Source organism: Sorex fumeus, unplaced genomic scaffold (assembly GCF_029834395.1).
Source record: "Sorex fumeus unplaced genomic scaffold, SorFum_2.1 ptg000010l, whole genome shotgun sequence".
In the NCBI taxonomy this organism is placed as follows: domain Eukaryota; kingdom Metazoa; phylum Chordata; class Mammalia; order Eulipotyphla; family Soricidae; genus Sorex; species Sorex fumeus.
Genome location: NW_026606067.1, coordinates 27,784,518 through 27,807,063, shown reverse-complemented (window position 1 = coordinate 27,807,063; position 22,546 = coordinate 27,784,518). Strand labels below are relative to the sequence as shown.

At 37.9% G+C, this 22,546-nt stretch overlaps 1 pseudogene; it reads right to left on the bottom strand.

Annotated features, from left to right (window-relative positions):
* The window catches only part of LOC130019959 (uncharacterized), a 74,249-nt pseudogene extending 66,107 nt beyond the window's left edge, over positions 1-8,142 (bottom strand).
* Between the last annotated feature and the right edge of the window lie 14,404 nt (positions 8,143-22,546).

The following is a 22,546-nucleotide window of genomic DNA, read 5'->3' as shown; positions in this document are numbered from 1 at the left end:
TCATCAAGTGGAAACACTCACTGTCCAACTATGTTATTAACTGGAGAAGGCCCATGTCATACTAAGCTTCTGTTGGAATAAATGAATAATAAATAAAAATAAATAAATAATAAATAAATCACTTTCATCCCTGTGATCACTGATTTGCTTGAATGAGAGCCAGTAATGTCTCCATTTGTCCCTGTCGAGTGCTAGTGTAGTCCAATGACATCTCCTTGCTCTAAGAACATGGAGAAAATCAAACTGTTCAATTAGGGTTTTGACTAAGAAGTCTGACCATCTTGTTGGTGGGTGGCCAAGTGTTCTTTTGAAGTCTCATGGAATCCAATTAGTAATAGTTCTAGTCCAGTTAAATCACATACATATCTGGCCCATCTGATTTTCGATAACTTGGCAAACAAGACAGCATCCCTGATTCTCAATTGTCAACGGAGGTCAGAACTCTGGATTCCTTCTCTTACTTGAGGGAAACGTGATATTCCAAGCATAGCTCTTTTGAGTCCTCTTTGGGATACCCGAAGCATTTTTGTCCTGTTTTCGTAGGGCCCAGGTCTTTGAGACATATATTAGTGCAGAAAGAACAGTGGAGTCAAAAGATATGCCCGGAGGTGGAGTTTTTTCATCCTTTTAGCTATTTCTTTGACACTCTTGAAGGTGTTCCATGCTATTTTCTTTCTCTTGTGTGGTTCAGGCGTCAGATCATTTATCATGTTGAGTTTTGACCTAGGTACACATAACTGCAGCATTCAAAGATGTTTGTTCCATTGAGGGCAAATGGAACGTCAGGACCTAGTCTGTTTCACATAAACATTGTTTCCTGAGAATCAGCTCCAGTTCGACATTTCCACACTCATGGTTGAAGTCGGCCAGCATTCGTGCTGCTTGGCTGATATTTGGTGCTATTAGAACAATGTCATCAACAAAGTGGAATGGTGTGGTTGCCAACCGTCTATATTCACCCCCATTCCTTTCCATTCCAGTCATCGCATGATGTTCTCGAGGGTGGCACTGAAGAATTTTGGTGCAATGGTATTGCCCTGAACCCCTCTCATTACGTAGATGATCACTTCCTTGTAGAATGGTGAGATCCTGGTGGCAAATCTGTAATACAGCCCATGGAGGATCCTGATGTACTAAGTTTGAACACCATGTTTGGCTAGGACTTCGATGACCACTTCAGTATCAACAGACTCAAAGGTCTTCTTTAAATCAATGGATGCTACACAGAGCAGCATCTTGTACTCTCGCGAACCTTCAATGAGCTTGGTCACTGTGTGAATATGGTCAATCATGCTAAATCCTTTTCAGATCCTGGCTTGCTCCCATGGTTGTCCTTCATCTTATATTCTGCCTATCCTATTCAGGATGACTTGTAGATGATGGACAACAGATAGATCAGGTGATAGTTTTTGATGTCATGGATGTCTCCCTTTTTGTACAACAGAATTGCCTGTCTGGTTTTCCATTTGGACAGAACCTTGCATTCAGACAGGGAGTGTGTGAAGAGCCGAGCCAGTGTATTGATGGGTACTGGTGACATTCTTCAGGTGTTCGGATCTGACCTTGTCTGGACTGGGTGCTGTATGCTTCTTTACTGACAAAATAGCATGTTGGATCATGGAAGATAAAACAGTGTTAACGACATATCCATCCTGTGGAATTTGGTATGTGGGCAGGTGGACATGGCTATCAAACAAAACCGAGTAGAAGTCTTGAATAACCTTTTCCATTGTCCTTCTGGAAAATATGATAGATCCATAAGGATGTCAGAAGGCAGTCTTCTTTCTCTTTTTAGTTGGCGAAGTACAGGTGGGCATTGCGAATACTTTTCCTGGCTTCTGCTGCATCGGCCAACACTGCTGCTCTTCTCTCATTGAGGTCTTCCTTTATCACTTTTCTGCAAAGCTTTGTGAGCATGGACATTACCTTTTGATTGCCTGAGGCTTGCGCCAAACCACGTTGTTGAATGAGCTCAAGAGTTTCCGAAGACAGGTGTCTTTTTGTGGCTTTCTCTCTCTCAGCATTCCTCGCACATCATGAAGGTGCTGAACCAGTTGATCATATTCCTTATCAATGTTGTCAGCAACTGTATCTTCCCATATTGCTGAAGTAGTGCCAAAGAACTCCCAGTTGGTGGTCGTCCTGGGTGTTCTCTTGGTAAACTTTGAAGCCCTTTCTTGCTGCTCCATGAAGTAGAATTTCACAGAAAGGAGATAGTGGTCTGATCCCATTTGGAATTTTGGGGCAAAAGTGACATCAGTCAGGAAAAACCATCAATTCAATATTATGAGATCAATTTCATTGTGGAACTGTCCGCTGGGAGACTCCCATGCCCAAAGTTTAGATTCGGCTTTCTGGAACTGTGAGTTACCATGAATGGTCTTGGTCAACATAATGAGTTCAGTCTCTCACCATTTTTGTTCCATTCTAGACCATGGGTTTCAATGTGGAGTTCTTCGTGTGACGCTCTTAGTCCTTTCGTAGCATTAAAATCACAAAAATTGACCTTGCCGAGGGTGTAGTCTTCTTCATAGGACTTCTCCAGCTTCATGTAGAACTTCTCAATTTCTTCTTCATTGTAGTTGGATATTGGTGTGTAGATGACAAAGATAGAAACTGCCATCAATAAGCCACATATGTTCCAATGTAAGCCTTTGATTCAGGTTGCTAGGCATTCAAAGGAATCCATGTTCATTTCCAAGTTCATGTTGATTAGGACAATGATACCACCGGTGTCTCCACTGTCATATGTTCCGAGAAACAGTTCTTCAGTGTCAAAAATGGCAATGATCCCCACATTCAAAAGAACAAAAGCAACTGATGCTGGCGCGGATGTGGCGAGAAAGGGACACTCCTTCACTGTTGGTGGGAATGCCAACTGGCTCAGCCCCTTTGGAAAACAGTATGGACCATTCTCAAAAAATTAGAAATTGAGCTCCCATTTGACCCAGTAATACCACTCCTGGGAATATATCCCAGAAAGGCAAAAATGTATAGTCAAAGTGACATCTGCACTTGTTTGTTTATTGCTGCACTCTTTACAATAGCCAGAAACTGGAAGAAACCTCAGTGCCCAAGAACAGATGACTGGTTAAAGAAACTTTGATACATCTACACAATGGAGTACTATGTAGCTGTTAGAAAAGGTGAAGTCATGAAATTTACATACAAGTTGTACAACATGGAAAGTATCATGCTAAGTGAAATGAGTCAGAAAGAGAGGGATAGACATAGAAAGATTGCATTCATCTGGGGAACATAAAGTAACAAAATAAGAGACTAACACCCAAGAATAGCTGAGATCAGCACCAGGAGGATTACTCCATACCTTAGAGGCCAGCTGGGCATTCTAGGAGAAAGGGCAGCTCAGATAGAGAAGGGAGCACCAAATAAAGGGTGTTTGGAGGATCCTCCCAGGAGGGGAGATTCATGTTGAAAGTAGACTATGGACTGAACATGTTTGCCACTCAATGCCTCTTTTGCAGACCACAACACCCAAAAGGAGAGAGAGAACAAAAGGGAATGCCCTGCCACAGAGGCAGGGTGGGATGGGAGGGATGGGGGTGGGAGGGATATTATCCATGGTGGTGGAAAATAGGCACTGGTGGAGGGATGGGTATTTGATCATTGTATAATCGAAACCCTAGCACAAAAAATTGTAAATCTACCACTGTACCTCATGGTGTTTCACTAATAAAAATTTTAAAAAATGGCAATGATGTGGTGCCGGCACAATAGCACAGCAGGTAGGGCATTTGCCTTGTATGCTGCCGAACCGGGTTCGATCCCTGGCATCCCATATGGTCCCCCAAGCACCTCCAAGAATAATTCCTGAGTGCAAAGCCAGGAGTAACCCCTGAGAATTGCTGAGTGTGACCCAAAAAGCAAAAAAACAAAAACAAAAACAATAAAACAATGGCAATGATGTGATCGGTGCATTCTCATTTTGGTAAATCCATTGATGTCATAATTTGTCTTCTGATCTTGCTCCATCAGATTCTCAACAGATGCTTCCGATGACAGTGTTCATGTGTTAAAAAGGCAGATAGTCATTTTAGTTCTTCTTTGTATTGGCATCCTAGTTCAGCCCTGAGATTTTAGTAGCACCTCGTTGTTCGTCCTTCTCAATGCTCCAGTATTGGGAAAACTTTCAGGTTCAGGAAAATGAGGTCCATTTTTGTTACTGTTTTTGGGATATCAAATAAGCCACAAATAGCTTGCCAGGCTCTAGTGTGTGCGTGGCATGTTGTAACGATCTCAATAAATATTATTAAATAAAATAGACTCAAAGATCCCAATGCTTTTTTTACTCTTTTTACTCAAATTGCTGTGGCTATACAAAGTTTTACGATTATGTGTATTTTTCAATAGTATATATTTTATATCCTAGAAAATGTCACAGGATTACCTTGAATTTATATAACATTAGATTTATTTGAATCTTTATAGTAGTTTGAGTATAAGAATCATATTATTCATTTAAATTATTACAACCTAGAACCATTGAGAATATTTCCCTGTAATTCTCTTTAATTCTTATATTGTGTCAAATTGTTCAATTTATAAAAATTTCACCTACTATACTAAGTTAATTCCTGTGACATTTCAGATCTTGTTACACATAAAAATCGGACATATTTTTGTGTATGGATATTTATACACAAAAATTGTATATAGAGTCTCCTGCCTCCACGCCTGATTGTCCTCAACAGGGCCCCTTAGAGGGGGATGGGTTGAGATTCCCTGCCCACCCCAAGCAGAGCTTTGGCAGCTGAAGACCTCCAGAACCAGTCAAACCATGCTGAGACCATTCTCCACACGTATGAAGGTACCGGCAGAGAAACAAAGGCATACGGGTCCTGGGGCTGAGATCTTCAAGCTTGCTTGGATCGGGGCTGAGCATCCTCCACCCAGATCCTCCATCTTCCAGTAGGCAAGGGTCACGCCCACCAACTGGCCCCCTGGCACCGTGTAATCCCATCAACGACCAAGACTCAGAGACTACAAAACCCAGCTCTGGGAAGAGAACAGCACATAGTCTCCTGCCCCCAAGCCTGGCTGTCCTTGCCGGGTCCCTTAGACAGAGGTGGGTTGAGTCCACCCCCCCTCCCCCCCCCCGTCCAGAACTCTGGCAGCCGAAGACCTCCAGAACCAGCCACAACCATGCTGAGGCCATTCTCCACACGCATGAAGGTACCGGCAGAGGAACAAAGGCATGTGGATCCCGGGGCTTAGATCTCCAAGCCTGCTCAGATCGGGGCTGAGCATCCTCCACCCAGATCCTCCATCTTCCAGTAGGCAGGGGTCACACCCACCAACTGGCCCCCTGGTGCCATGTAATTCCATCAATGGACAAGACACAGAGACTATAAAACCCAGCTCCCAGAAGTGACATCTTATTATCTCATTCTTACTTTTCTGTTCGGTACAGAAAAACAAAGAACCTCAAACTGATCGTTCAGGGTCTTGACGAAGAAGTCTGACCATCTCGAAGGTGGGTGACCACATGATCCTATGACATCATGTGGAATCCAGTCAGTAACAGCTCTAGTCCAGCGGTCATCTCCAAATTGCAATATGTGTCCAGCTCAACTGATATTTGACGCCTTGGCAAATGAGACGGCATCCCTGATTCTTGACCGTCAATGGAGGTCGGAACTCCGGATTCTTTCCCTCACCTGAGTGAAGCATGATACTCCAAGCATAGCTTTTTTGATTCCTCTTTGGGAGACCCAAATAGCATTCTCATCCTGTTTTCTTAGGGCCCAGTTCTCTGAGGCATATGTTAATCCAGGAAGAAAAGTGGAATCGAAGAGATGTGCCCGGAGCTGGAGGTTCTTTGTCCTCTTAGATATTTCTCCAACACTTTTGAAGGCATTCCATGCTGCTCTCTTCCTCCTGATCAACTCAGGTGACAGGTCACTTGTCATTTTGACTTCTTGACCTAGGTACATATAACTGTTGCATTTAGAGATGCTCCCTCCATTGAGAGTGAATGAACTTCAGGAATGAGACCGTTTCTCATAAACATTGTCTTTGTGAGATTCAGCTGTAGGCTGAGCTTTCCATACTCATGGTCGAAGTTGGCCAGCATTTGTGCCACTTGGCTAATGTTCGCTGTTATTACAACTATGTCTTCAGCAAGAAGGGGTGGTGTAGTTGCCAACCATCTATCTTCACTCCCATTGCTTCCCATTCCAGTATCACATGACATTCTCTAGGGTTCCCCTGAAGACTTTTGGTGAAATGGTATCACCTGATACCATTGATATCAATAATCACTTGACTTCAATAATCATTTCCTTGTAGAATGGTGAGATCTTGGTAATGAATTAGTAATACAGCTCATGGAGGATCCTGATTATTGAGTTTGAATGCCCTGTTTGGTTAGGGCTTTGATGACCATTTCCATATCAACAGAATCAAAGGCCTTCTTTAAATAAATGAATGTTAGACGAGTGGCATATTGAACTTCTGAGAAACCTCAGTGACCCAGGTTACTGTGTGGATATGCTCAATCATGCTAAATCCTTTCTGGAACCCGGTTGCTAGCACGGTTCTCCATCATCTAGTGTTCTGCCAATTCTATACAGGATGACTCGAGTGAACAACTTGTAGATGATAGATAACAGGCAGATCGGGTGATAGTTGCCAATGTCGTGGATGTCTCCCTTCTTGTAGAGTAATACAGTCCTGCTGGTTTTCCATTGGGATGAAACCTTGCATTCAGACAGGTAGTGTGTGAAGGGCAGGGCCAGTGTATTGATGAGTACGGACGGCAGGTTCTTCAGTTGTTCGGGTCTGACCTTGTCTGGTCCTGGTGCTGTTCTCTTCTTTTCTGATGAAATGGCGTGTCAGATTTTGGAAGGGAGAACGTTGGGAATGACATTTCCATCTGCGGAATTTGATATGTGGCTGGTGGACGTGGCTATTGAATATATATGAGTAGATGTCATAGATAATCTTCTCCATTGATCTTCTGGAAGATGTGATACATCTATCAGGACTTCAGAGTACAGTCATCTTGGTCTTGTAGTTGGCAAAGGACAGGCAGGCATTGTGAATGCTTTTCCCCACTTCTGCCACATCGGTCAGCACTGTTGCTCTTCTTTCTTTGAGGTCTTTCTTTATCACTTCTCTGCACTTCTTTGCAAGCTTGGACATTCACTTGTGGTTGCCTGAGGCTCACCCAAAGTCACATTGCTGAATGTGCTCAATAGTTTTCGAAGACAGGCTTATTTTTTGGCTATTTCTCTCTCTCAGCATTCCTCACAGAAAAATGGAGGTGTGGTTGTCAACAACAGCATCTTCCCATGTTGCTGGAATAGTGCCAAAGAGCTCCCAGTTGGTTGTCGTTCTGGGAGTTCTCTTCTTAAACTTTGCAGCCCTTTTTCCCTGCTCCCTGAAGTAGAATTTTGCACAAAGGAGATGATGGTCTCACCCCATTTGGAATTTTGGGACAACAGCTACATCGGTCAGGCAAAACCATAGATTTTATATGATGTGGTCACTTTCTTTGTGGAAATGTGCACTGGGAGACTATCATGTCCAACGTTTAGATTTAGCCTTCTGAAACTGTGAGTTTCTATGGATGCTCTTGGTCAACATGATGAACTCAGAGAGTCTCTTACCGTACTGTTCATTCCATTCTAGGGCATGCTTCCCAATGTGGAGTTCTTCGGCTGATCTTCTCGGTCCAATCTTGGTATTAAAATCACAGACAATGATCTTGTAGAAGATGTGATCTTCTTTAAAGGATATCTCCAGCTCCATAGTAGAACTTCTCAATTTCTTCTTTATCATAATTGGATGTTGGTGCATGGACAACAAACATAGAAACTGCCAGCAGTAAGCCACATTTATTCGAGTGTAATCATCCAATTTGGGTTGTTAGGCATTCAAATGAATCAATGCTCATTGCCAAGTCGTGTTGACAAGGACACAGACACCACCAATGCCTCTTTTTTGGCATGTTCTGAGGAATAGTTCTTCTCCAGTGTTGAAAATGGCATGATGTGTTTGATTCCTTCTCTTCTCAGTCAGACCAATGATGTCGTAGTTGATCTTTCTTGCTTGCACCATCAGGTCCTCAATAGATGCTTCTGATGCCAACATACATGTCTTAATAATACAGACAATCATCTTTGTCCTTCTTCGTTTTGGCAGCTGAGATTTTATCAGCCTCTCCTTCCTTATCCTTGTTAACACTGCCTTATTGGTGGCTCTTTCAGGGTCAGGGAACAAGACCCATTATATTTATTGTTTTTGCCATATCAAATACGCCACAAATAGCTTGCCAGGCTCTGCCATGCGGACACGATACTCTCAGTAGCTTGCCAGGCTGCCCAAGATGGATAGAGGCTTTTAGGATGGCCTCTAATCAACTTTGCAGGTTTCCCCATGGTTCAAACCATATTTAAACCCCATCACATATTGTCCGACAATCTTAGAAGATGGGTATTAAGTGTCTTATGATTTTCGCGCGGTCCGTAAAGTGGCCTGGAGCTTGGTGGCGGCTGGGTAGAGTAGGTAATGGAGGTAGTGGAGGTATGCAGATGAGGTATTTATCTGGTACCAGTAGGGTGGGGCTCTGGATGTGATCCCTAGGTCACCAGAGATTGGTGGAAACCGGAAGAGCAGGGCCGGGTGGGGCTTCTAGGTTTGATATCTGGATTGCTGGAGATTGCTGAGAGAAAGAAGAGGATCTCAGTTTCCGGGTCCCATTGGGTCTGGAGTTCAAGTTCACAAAGTTCTTCTTACCTGCTTCTATTGGGCTTCACTCATGCGTGAGTCTCGGCCCGAGCTTCCAGAAAGCGGCCTGGAGCATGGCGGTGGCTGGATGGTGGAGGTAGTGGATTTTTTGATTTATGGTTTCCAAAAAATCACTTTAGTTGAGTCTTTTTTAAAATTGCATAACTTGCTTTTTTGATTTAATATATAATTTTCCATTTGAATTACTATGATTCTTTTTCTTCCCTAATTTCTTTGTCTGAGATGTAAAATACCACAGTGAAAAATAATTGAATGAGAACATCCTTGTCTTTTTCCTATATGGAGAGCTTTATTTTTCCACTATTGGCTACAGTTTGTTTATTTATTTATTTATTTTTGTGCCCTCAATACGCTTAAGTAACTTTCATCCTCATTACTCGAGAGGTATTTTTATTATTTTAATCTTCAAAGGTATTAAAACTTGTCAAAAGCTCTCTTGGTAATTTGAATATAATCACATTATTTTAATCTCTTCCTTGATTTATTTAGTGTGATACAATGATTCATTTTTATATAGCAAAACATGCCTCTAGCTCTAGAATAAGTCCAATTGGTTTTAATTTTTTGGATGTGTTGCTGAATTCAACTCACTAAGGTTTTGTACAGAATTTCGCAAAGTTCTTCAGAAATATTTTTCTGTAATTTTCTTTAATAGCATTTTTTTCTCTCTTTTTTTATATTAGGTTAATATATATCTCATAGAAACTGTTAGGAATAATTCTTATTTTTATTTTTAATTCTCTAGAAGAATTTGAGTAGAATTGATCATTTATCCTCATTGGATGATTGGAAGAATGCACTAGTTTAATAAAACATAACTGAGCACTTTTTTAAAATTTTTTTTTATAACTGAGCACTTTTATGCATATATTTTACTACCCACAATGTTGCTACTATTAATTGGTATACTCAGTATTTCTATTTTTCACTTATTCAGTCTTTGAAGGCTGAAAGACCCTGCGAATAAATCCATTTATTCTAGGTTTTTAAGCTTATTGATATTAGATTGTTCAATTAATTTTTATGAGTTTTTGTAGCTCTGGGTTATGTATTGCGGCTTCTACACTTTCAATTTTTGATACGGCTTATTTGTATTGTAATTTGTCTCTTTGTTAGTCTACCCAAACATTTTAAAATTTTATTTGTTTCCTTGGGGGTGGGGTAGGCCACACCCAAACAGTTGTCTGTGCTTACAACTTACTCCTAGTTCTGTGCTCAGGGACAAATTCCACAGGGGATAATTTGTGGTGCCAGCGATCAACTAGTAGACTCTTATTGCATACAAGGCTTTTCTCCTGCACTCTCTCTGGTCCGATTCTATTTTTTTGTATATTTGTATCTTGGTTTCACTGACCTTTTGTGTTATCTTTGTTTCTATGATATTTAATTCCACTCTTTATTTATTACTTTGGGTTTCATTTGTGACTCTTTTATTGGTTTATTGAGATTGGGGACTAGATTATTTATCTGAATCTAATGAGGTTCTATTTGATCCTAAAAAACACATTGTTTCTTTATATAAACTATGAACTCTCTCTTAATTTTTCTTATGCTGTGTATAATAGTTTCTGATAGTTTCTCTATTCATGTTCATTTTCAGTAACATGTTTTAAATTTTTCTTTAATTTACTCTTTGACAAGTGGTTATTCATTAGTGTATTTTTAGTATCTAAATGCTTGAATTTATACCAGCCATTATATTATGAATTATTTATTTTTTCATTGCATTAGGACTTTAAAAGAAATTATTTGATTTTACTGACCACTTTTAGTTCTAGCATGTGAACTATTGTGAGGAATGTTTCAAATGCACTGTAGATGAATATGAATTTGATTTGGGGCAATTGGAAGCATTTTACATATCTTTTAATACTATATCTTTTAATTTTTCATTTAGGGTTATTGTTTCCTCATTGATTCTCTGTTGATATATCTGTCCAGTTTTGAGAGTGTGTTGTTAGAATATCCACTACTATTTACTACTGTTGCTTTATTTCCTCAACTCTAGTAATTGTTGGTTCAAACTGTCCAAAATGATATGTCTCATATGTGGGACTTAAATCCCAGCGAAGTAGGAATAAAGATTCAAAGGTAGCAGAATGCGTGAAACTGATCCATATAATCAAGTTGGAGGATAAGAGGGAGGAATATTTGGGGTCCTTAAGAAACAATTATCAATATTATTGCAAAAAAAATTAAATAAGTAAAATAAGACCGTGATTAAAAATAAAAATAACTTTGTTGCATTTTATCTGGTGCATATACTCTGATAAAAACTAGTTCTTTTGATGAAATCACATCATATTCTATGATGAAATCAAGAGCATCAATATTGATGAATATATGATGCCTATTTTTATTGCCTTTCTTATTTTATTTTGAAATCGACTTTTTATACAAGTATGGTTCCAGTAATTTTTATAGGTTGCTACCTCTCTATATTCTTGTTTTCTTGCCATTTTCTCTCTGAAACTGTTTATCATTAGATTTCAAGTGTGTCCCTAGTAAAGAGTAGAATGTTGGATTTTATTTCCTTAACCTTCTAGTCACTGTGTATCTTTTTATCAGGTAGTTCAATCCATTGTCATTTACATAAATTATTAACCTAAAGTAATTTATTGCCAATTTCTATGAGGTCTTCAGTGTTTTCAAAATTTGTCTTCATTATTTGACTTTCCCTTATTTTCTCCATTTGAGTTTTGGTATTAGTCTTTTTTTGTGAGGATAAATTTCCATTTTCTAAGAATTTTCCATCTGACGTTTTCATCTGAAGTTCAAACCTTGTACTCTCTTTTACTTTAATAGCACAGCGGTAGGGCGCTCGCCTTACAAGCGACCAACAAGGCCGACCCAGGTTCGATTCCTCCGCCCCTCTCGGAGAGCCCGGCAAGCTACTGAGAGTATTCGATATGCCAGACACAGTAACAGTAACAACAAGGCAAGTAAATTTCAAATTTATTCTGGGAATCCCGTTTATTACTCTCCTTCTTTCCTTCATTTCATGTTTGCTTTTGAAAGATAGGTTTTACTGTTTCTGAGAGAAGTTTCTTTACCTTTTATAGAAGATCATTTACAATTTCTCCCCAAATAGTTTCGAAGCAATGAATGACTTTAGCCGTTGTCTGTATGACAACTACATGTAGTATTCTTATAAATTTGATTGATAAACTGGCAAGATAAAGATTGTTGGTTGGAGTTTGGAATAGAAATTCAAGTAGGCGATGAGCTAAGCAATGGTCACAGGCTCCTTTTCACCAAATAAAGTCAATGGCTATGACTTTGAAATATAGCCTGGATGGTCACAGAGAATTTGTGGTTATACGTGCCCTGCAGCACTTACAATGCCAAGATACAGTGGGTCTATACTCTGAACTAAAGTTTGTTTCTGACCATGAATATGAAGTTACTTGGGTGGTAATATGAAGGAATTGGGATTTAGAATTATTTAGGAATTTTATAACGTGTACCTTGGAGATAGTAGGTTTCAAATTACAAATGTTCCCCAACAGTGCCTGAGAATTCATATTGGGAGGACCCAACTCTAGGCATTCCACCATCTCCTATTTGCTTACCCAAATCTTTGCATGGATAGGTGATCTGTATGACGAACTAAAATTAACAGGCAACCTGTGACCTTGTTGCTGCTCTTACCTCCTTATTGGAATACAAATTATTTACTAGCTAAAATTTATTTGATAGATGTGGCTTATTTCCTGGAAGCTGATAGTGGTCCTGGCAGGACTGAGCTTATTAATTTGGCTAAGAGTCAGAGCACTGAACCTGTTTACTACTGGCAGAGGTGGGCAAGGTTTGCTTAGTAATGGTGAATCCATTCACACCATTATTAACAACAGAAGTAATGTCTGATGTTAGCTCTTACACAAGCTTCCCGTTCTCCATAAATTGCTTCCCAAGTCAGTGAATGTGAAAACGAATGAGGTTATTAGAAACTTCCATCTTATTTCCTTAGTGGCTTGCACCTGAAAATGTTTGAAGGATATTAACGTCTACAGAACTGTAGTTCGTCTCCCTGTCCTGTGTCTCTGTTGTTACAGACATATTTAATTCCATAGCACAGAATTATCCTGGGGGACACCTGTATCAGTGGCTTTTTTCTATTGAAACTTCAGCAAGTTCTTTTGAGTTTTCAGACCATCCACTGGTGTTTGACTCATAGCAGAGAATGTCCTAAGGATGGTATCTAGATTCCCTGGTGAACAGTCTCACTGACTATATTCAAGTCTGTATTTAATTCTGTATTTGGTGTCTCTGCTATTGTAGGACACTAGGAGTCATCTCAAATTGCTTCTATTTCTGTCATCTTGGTGACGCACCTCCTTGAGTTTAATTTCAACTTGCAAATTAGTCTTTTCTTTTTTTTCATTCAGGCTAGTAAAAGTCATAGATCAGCAGCTTCTCATAAATATCAAATGGCTTTTGTCACCTTCTTTTTCTATTCTTTAAAAATGGGATACAAAAGGAAATGAAGGATAAAAACACCTATTGTGAATATCCTGCTGCATTTCTCTGGCTTCTACTTAGAAATTCAGTCTGGATAAGTGACGGCGAAATTCCACAACACATAGTAGGATATTCCTGATTTTTGCAAGGCTCACTCTCAAATGATAGGACACTGAATTAAAAATTATATGACTTCTGGGGTTGGGTCCCTTGGGGCGGGGAAGGGTCTCACCCACTTCTTTCCCTGGGGAGTCTAGAATGAAACAGCCTGGTGCAGGGTTCAGTGGCATGGTTATGGTGAGTATCATGTTATGTTCCCTTCGAGAGAGAAGGACATGCGACTCTAGATCTTGCCCAATGACAAGATTATCTGGCTTCAGCCAGAGGTAATTTGTAAGTTGTTGGAAACAGGAAACAGGGGGATATGGGTGGTGGATCCACATTCCCAATTCCATTGATTCCAGAGTTCTCAGTCACAAAGAAACCGGCAGCCGGAAACCTCCAGAATTCAACCACTACCATACTCACAGCCGCTCTCCACACGCTAGGGCTGAGCCTCACACACACAAGTTAACCTATCCCTGTCCACACTGCATTTCATAATACACACCATCCATACTCCAAGAGTACCACATCACATTTGATAGGGTCCAAAGTAGGAGGCAACCAATCTTAGAGGGAGATAGTTTTTTTACAGATATATGTACAAATATATATGTATATATACATATATATTTATATATATATATATATATACACACGGCTCAACCTTTAATAACACGTTAGTGATCTCTCATAGAAGGACTAATTTGTCCAACGGTGAAATACAATAATCTTCACAGTCTTTATCTAAGGAAACATTTTCGTAGAATTTTCAGCATTTTGTTCACAACAAATAATACCCAATATATTATTTAAGTTCTGCTTTATTTTGGTTCTGCTTTTGGGGCAGTGTTTGGGGTTTGGAATGAAAAGAAACAAAATATGGTGGTGGGAAGATGTAATGGTGGTGAGATTGATGTTTGAATATTATATATAATCAATTATTATGAACTACTTTATGAAATTAAAAAATATATGACTTCTTTCTTTATGGATAAAATATGCTTGGAAAATTTTAGAATTGTTAACAAATCATTGAAAAGTACAGACATTTTTCGCTTTTTTTTCAATTGTAGATTGACATCAATTGAATAATATATGATTTAGCCAGTGAGTCACTAATATGTATTTTTGCTATAATTTATTTTAATTTAAAGATATATTAAAAGCAAAAATTTCAATCAATCTAACCCCTAGAAAAAGTAAATATGTTGGAGTTCCTTTCCTCCTTGATAACCTATCTTTTTCAGCATTTTATATCATAGCCTTGGCTAAATGGTTGAAATTTCATAATGAGTCGATAGCAATAGGTAACTATTATATAAGGTCTTCTGATTATTTATGGAAGTGGATAATCTAATATGTGGAAATTGTCTCATGAATAATGCTTCTAACAATACTTTTACTTGACATCAGGACCTGCTTTAGATTGAAAAATGTTGCTTTGAATAATGTTTCACTATTTCCCTGGAAGCCTATGCCAATTACTGGCTTTAAAAAAACAAAAGGATACAGTGTTCTCTAACTTTTGAGTCATTTACAACAATTTTGTAGATAAATTTCAGCTCACTGTACAACAATTTATATTTGCAATTATAATTGTATCTCAAGTTACCTGCTCAATTATGTTAATTTGTACTGGCATTAAATTATGTTAATTTGTACAAAGCCACGTGGGTTCCGGGCCGAGATCTCCAAGCCTACTCGGATTGGGGTCGAGCATCCTACACCCAGATCCTCCAAATTCCAGTAGGTGGGGGTCACACCCACCAACTGGCCCCCTGGCGCCGTGTAATCCCATCAACGGCCAAGACCCAGAGACTATAAAAACCAGCTCCCGGAAACGCGCGGCTGCGAATGACATCTTATTATGACATCTTATTATCTCATTCCTACTTTGGACAAACTGGCAGGCTATCAAATGTAGCCTGCGCACATGGCAGAGTCTGGCAAACTCCCTGTGGCGTACCCAATATGCCAAATACCAGTAACATTGATGGATCTCATTCTCCTAAAGAGCCTTGAATATAATCTCAGGGCTAGGATGAAAGAGACATTACTGGGGCCTGCTCAATGCAATCGACGAATAACAGGATGATTTGTGATTGTGATTTGTGAAAGCACCTTGAGTTACAAAATTATTTACAGTTGGGATTTTGACATGCAATGTTCTACCACTTATCCTGCCATTAGTGTCAACTTCTTTCCACCATGTTGCCAAGTTTCCTGTCCTTCCTACTCCCAGACCCAGCCTTCCACCTTGACAGGCATCTCTAAGTTTGATATTTAATTTTCTCATGATTTCAGTGCCTTTTACTCTGTGTTTCAGCTATTTGACTATCATTCTTCAACATCACCAATGTACCTAAATCCCCATGACTCCTGTCCCTGTTGCTTCTCATATATCTTCCCTGCCCGACTCCTTTTCCTGTTTCTTTCCCTCTCCTCCCTATACTCTGAGACAAAGAATGATCTAAGCATCTCCTCTTTAAACCATTGCATTTCCACTTCCAATGATGCTAAATACTACAAATATGTGATATGATCCTGGTTGTCCTTCTTACTCTCGGCTACCTCATTTAACATAGCATCTTCCAGTTCCATCTATGTCACAGCAAATTTCATGATTAATCCTTCCTGGCAGCTGTGCAGTATTCCTTGATGATATATCTTATTTTGGACATCTAGGTTGAATTAGAATTTTAGCTATTGTACTAAGTGCTGCAATGATAATGGCGTGCACATGTCCTTTAGAATGTACTTTTTTCTGTCCTGGGTGTAGAAAACTGAAAGTGGAAGTTCTGGGTCAATATGGTAGCTCAATTTTTAAGTCTCCTGTTTTACACAGAGGTTGAACCAGACAACATTCCCACCAGCAGTGGATGAGAGTTCCTTTTTCACTACATATTCACCAACACACATTATTATTTTTGATATGTCCCATTTTAACTGGTATGAGTTCATTTCCTCTCCCAATTTTTTGATAGGACTTCTAGAACTTCTTTTATTGCTGAATCTTCATGAGCACCTTATATATACTGAATAACAACCCTTTATATGGTATGTTGACTGAAAATATTTTCTCCCATTCAGTTATCTTCTTTTTAGTTTTAGCCTTTGTTACTTTTTCCATGCAGACACTCTTTAATTTGGTGTCCTTTCTTTTGTCTGCTCTGCCTGCCTGCCTGCCTGCCTGCCTGCCTTTCTTCCTTCCTTCCTTCCTTCCTTCCTTCCTTCCTTCCTTCCTTCCTTCCTTCCTGCATTTCCCAAATGAAATTCATATATAGTACCCACTGTATATACCCAATACAGTACCCACTGTACCCACTGTGCCCACTGGACCCACTGTACATGGTTCCAGCCAATGATGCATTATTTTTAAATATGTAAAAGTTGTATTTTTCTATTATAACTTTAAAGCTTTGAAATATGAAAAATAGAAAATTAAATATATATATAATTATGACCTATATTCAGTGTCTTTTATAAGCTTTTAAATATTATTTCAACTTTTTTTATCACACATTTAATAATGATTTCTTATGTATAAGGCACCTCACTGGATTTTGTGAAATGTACCCACTAATGTTATGTTAAGTTTTTATTCAAAAAACATGAATGGATTTATTGTTCTGCCCTTTAATTGTAATATAACAAAATTTCAGCCAACCTTTCCATTTTTAGATTATTTTACATTCTCTCTTCTATTGGATACAGGTAGACTACATAGCTCTCTACTCTTCATCATGCTCTATATCAAATAAAAACCTGATAAACTTATACCAGCAAACACATAATAAAAGCATTTGAACTCATTAAAAGAGAAAACTGGAAAATCTCCCCTACTATTGCTATAAATGACCTCACAAAATTCCAATGTAAAGTAAATCCCTTTACTTATACATTGCATTAAAATCTTTTAATCTTATTCTCCACTATAATAGCTCTCTCAATTTTATATTACAACCACTTTCTTTGTTTGCACCTTTCCCATTAGAATGCAATTACAATGTCATTTGTTAGTGATTAAGAAGTAAGTTCGGGAGGGTGGCATGGAGGAGATGCAGCAGGTTAGGAACTTGTATTACTTGTGGTCAGTGCTGCTGAATTCCCTTGGTCACAGATGATCAATTCACTGAGCACTACCAGGACTGATCCATGATTACACAGCCAGGAGTAAGCACTGAACACAGGTTAATATGTCAAAAACAAGAACAAAAATACAAACAAAAAATGCAGTATCTTTGCTGAGGTAATTCAGCGAATTGGAGTACATGCTTTGCAGACAAGTGTAGGGCACTTAACTCCCAAGAATACCTGGTCCTCCTTATACCTCAGGAAGCAAGCTTCTAACTAGAACTAAGAGCAGACCCTTGGCACCAATGGAATAGCATCCAAAAAGGACAAAATTTAAACAAACAAAGAGAAGTATCATTTGCCTTCACATAGCATTTCTTTTGTCTACCAAATTCTTTTCAACCATTTGGTCTCTCTTGTTCCAGTAGGTCTTTGAACAAGTCTCGTTGAGGTTATGAATGTATTCCCTGTGGCTAAATCCAGTATTAACTGGGCAATCGTTTTATTGTATTAGCATGTTCACATCTTATTATTTTTCTATAAATAAAATGAAATAAATATTAAATTAAAAATACTTGGTTCACAGAATGATGTTATCTTTTACTTTCATCCCTTTCTATTTTGGAGTTTAGGGCTTATTCAGATTTTCAAATCAAACCCTAAATCATCTTTCACATTGCTTTAATTGAAAAAAGTATATTACAGGGGCTGGAGAGATTGCATAGCCAGAAAGGTACTTGCCTTCAATACAACAGACCAAGGTTCAATCATCACACATCCTATGTGGCTCCTGGGATTCCTGACCAGGAGTAAGCCCTGAGCACTGCCAGGTGTGAACCCAACTACTTGCTCCAATTGCTACATTCAAAATATATACTAAAGCCATTCCTTCTTATTCTCATCAGTTTTACTAAAACAGGATGAACCTCATTTATCCTGACTACCACACTCACAAAACAAAATCCCCCAAAACAAAAACCCTGTTGTCCTATTAAAGTAATGTTATTACTATAAAGGACATTTAAATACATATATTTAAATTTTAATAGATTTATTTTATATTTTTATTGGTTTAGGACCCCCCACAGCAATGCTCAGAGGATACTCCTGGCTCAGCACTTGGGAATGTTTCCGGTGTTGCTTGGGGTACATTATGGGATGCCAGAGATAGAGTCGGCTATCAAGGAAAACACCCTACCTGCTCTTATTTGGCTCTGATCCCTTAGTTTTATTATTGAATTGACATGAGCTAATGTTTATGAGACTATTAATCATATCTATGATGTACATACCCCAAAGACACACATAGTGACTCTTTCAAAGCCCATTATCCTGGCTCTTCACTAGTTTCTCCAGGTCTCTTTTCCCTTCAAACTAATTGTAACATTTCATAACTGTGTTCATATTCCTAGATTGTTTTCCACATCAGATGCTTATATTCCTTAGGCAGAAATTTTGTATTCTGCACTCACAGATGCATGCAAAAAAACTAAGATATTATTTAAAACTTACTAGGCACCCCAATAAATTGTAAAAAATAAGGTACTAAAACAGAAATCATTCTTTTGACTTCAAGACCTCACACTAGTAGAAAATATAATTGCTTTAATTCAGAGAATCATTAGCCATATCTTATTTGTAGTGAACGAAAATATCCACATAAAGCCTAATATCACTAAGGTTTTATTAAATATCATACCCTATATTATTGCAATATTTATCAAATCTATAACAATTCTATTACTATAGGTATAGCTATAATGATTATGTACCACTACGTTGATATAACTGATATAACATGTTTGACCAGATAAGGCGCACTCAGGAAGATATGACCACAGACTGACAATATATTTGAATTGCTATCTACTTTTTACTCCTGTATCAAGCAATTGGATACTTCATATAATAATGCAAATGACCTTATATTAGAGTTTTTCAGAGATGCACTCCATATTTTTTCCCAAAATCCCATGTAATTTTGCAGGCTTGGTCCTGCCATTGTAGTTATCATTAGAACTGAGGCAAGTAAAAAACACAAAATTCCTTTGAGAAGTAGAGAAAAAGTTCTGTGTATATTTAAATATGAATATTGTATAATTTACTCATGTGTAATGGTGATTAAATAAATATACATACTTTACCCTTCTTTTAGCATGCAAGGCAAATGCCCTACCCACTGTAGTATCACTCCAACCCAAGGGTGAGGTTAGTGTAGTGGAAAATTGTAAACTTAAATTTACAAGTTAGCAATGACTCTTCAGTGTTTACTGAAGTAAGCAACACCACTTAGTGATGCTGAAAAAAATCTACAGGGACTATATTCTCAGGTGTACCTGGAGGGGATGATGTATTCTATTTGTTCATTGAAAGAAGGTAGATATTCTGGAGGCAGGTTAGTAAGTTATTTTTGATTTTTTTTTCTTTAAAGGGGATAATTTCTCAAATTTATTTCAGGACATAGAAACTAGATGTTTAAAATTTATGTAAGTATAATTTTTAAAATTGAATCACAGATACTACACACACAACACAGAAACATGTACATAACACAGGCACACAAACACTTCTCAATGTTTTATAAAACACTGTAAAATGTACTAAACTAGAAAATTTCCAGAGACCTAAGTGAACCAATAAGACTATCATTTGAATGAAGAGGGCAAGAAGATTTTAATTTTTGTATTTTTTACTTTTCCCCACTTCATTTCTTTATTTTTCATATTTTAAATATGTGCTAATTTTTGGAGATACTTATAGATCCATTAGTATTCCTTTTTTCTCTGGATAGACCTTTAATCTCTTATACTCGAAGTATGGTTATAGACTAAATCATGGATAGTTCACATTCTCTCACTGATGTTTTGGGCGGTTAACTGTAAACTTTAATGTACACTCGAGAAGCTCAGTGAAAATGCTTACAAGATAAAGAACGGAAATTACAAATATAGTCCAGGAAGAAGTGAAAACTTGAGCAGATTATAACAGAAAGGTCTTTTTAGGTATAGATTCTCTAGCCCTGATCAAACCTTCAGACAGTGCCAGTAGCAAATAACTTGACCAAGGAGAGGCAAAGAACAATTATCATTGAGTTAAGGTGTCCATATCATCAGACATTATGCTACAAACATATTAATGTTTTAAGAAGTTAAGCTTGGTAATAATTTTTATGCTGCAATGACTTGCTAACAAATTGCATTTGTGTATAGTGTTCCTTAAAATGTATTCTTTTCTACACCAATATATACTTTAGTCTAAAACCATATTGTTTACCAAAGGGTATCTAAGATGTATTATGAGTTATGACCTGAGGAATCTTTTATATTTTAAATCTTTCCCCTTGCTTGGGATTACAGATCTATCCATATATATGTTATGAACAAAATTCTCTTGTTCAATATCCAACTAGCTGAAGTAAACCTGGGTTAACTATCTCGATTCATTTCTATTTCTACTTTCCTCTGATTTTTTTCTCATATTCTTTTCTTGAACACCTGTTAGGGTCCACCTAACTGGAATGACTGACAACCTCAGCAGTCAGGGGAACAGTAATGGGAGAGGAGGAAATAACTGAAATAGAAGGCCCAAGAAAAGGAAGCCAATCCGGAGCTGTAAAGTCCCTGACCGCAGAGGCCCACCAATCAGGGAATCTGTCGGTTGACAGTTGGGGTTTGGGCTATCAAAGGGGCTCAGAGAGGTGGTGGCTGGTTTGCTCTCTGGGGAGATGGCCCTGATTGTTATTCCATCACTGACTAAAATCTTGGATCTAAGTAAAGCTCTGCTGAACTTTCGCATTTGTGCTGTACTTATTTCTTAGATCATGGACCCCCAACAGTACCTTAAACAATTTCCCTAGATTTTCTATTTTTCCAAATACCTTCCGTCTCAATCTCATTATGCAATTTTGTTCATACATTTATTTGAAATCCCAGAATAGATGTTGATAAATTAAATTTACACCCATTTCGTACCATTGTAAAATATCAATCATAAACTAACCTTAACATAGTTCTAACACCACACCCTTCACCATTAAGTTATGCATTCTATGTGCTAAAGAGAGACTGTATCAAAATATATTGTTAAGCTCCTACATTTTATACAAAGTCTTACTTCAGATCTATTCAAATTTTATGAAACTTTAATATTATAAGCATTTTAATAGAAAGTTGAATCTAATTTACTATTTTTCATAAAACATTTCACTTATGGAGATTCTAACTAGGTTACACTGTCTGTTAATTCCTCAAAGACCATTAAAATGTAACTAAGAAGACAAAATGTATTGCAATGAGGAAGACCATGAACAATTTTAGTATGTCTCAGTAAGAGATTTGGGAGATAATACCTTTAGTTAATAAATTGCATTTTAAAGTGATTTACTATAGCTTTTATTCAGCAGTAAAATGAGCTGGGGAGAATTGCATGCCACGATAAGGGCAAAAGAGTGGAGAATACAGCAAGAAAAAATTTTGAAATAATATCGAAGTGTAAATTGTTTATTTACAACCTATAGTTTAAATAGCAGAAATATTTGTTTCAGATGGGCAACCTAATTTATGTATGTAAATTGGTGAATAACAATTTGTGAACTATAGAAAGAGGTTATTTATTATTAAAGTAATAAATCTGGAAAAGAATTTCTTGAAACCAATGGTTAGGGGATATTAAAATACATGGTTCCATTTTTCAATTTTGAAGATAATTTTATTTATTTATTTATTTATTCCGTTTTCTTGGTCAGGCTTTGTGAAATTCAGGGGTTACTTCTGCCTCTGTCAAGAATTACTCATGACAGAGCTCGGGAGACCATATAGAATGCCAGGAATTGAACCCAGGTCAGTCTTGTGCAATACAAGTCTCTTATCCATATACTATCTCTCGAGCCCCAAGTCCCCTTTATTATTTTTATTTACTTTTTCATTTTTGACCACACCTAGCTGTGCTCAGGAGTTACTCTAGCATCTGCAATCGGAAATTACTAATGTTGGGCTTGGGCTAAACATTTTACCCTCTCACTATCGCTGGCTCCTTAAAGATAATTTTATGAGAATGTAATTTTACAGAGTGCTGTAATCAATTCTAACATTATACTTTTAAAATATATGTGTCTTTATTTTCTAACTAATATTTT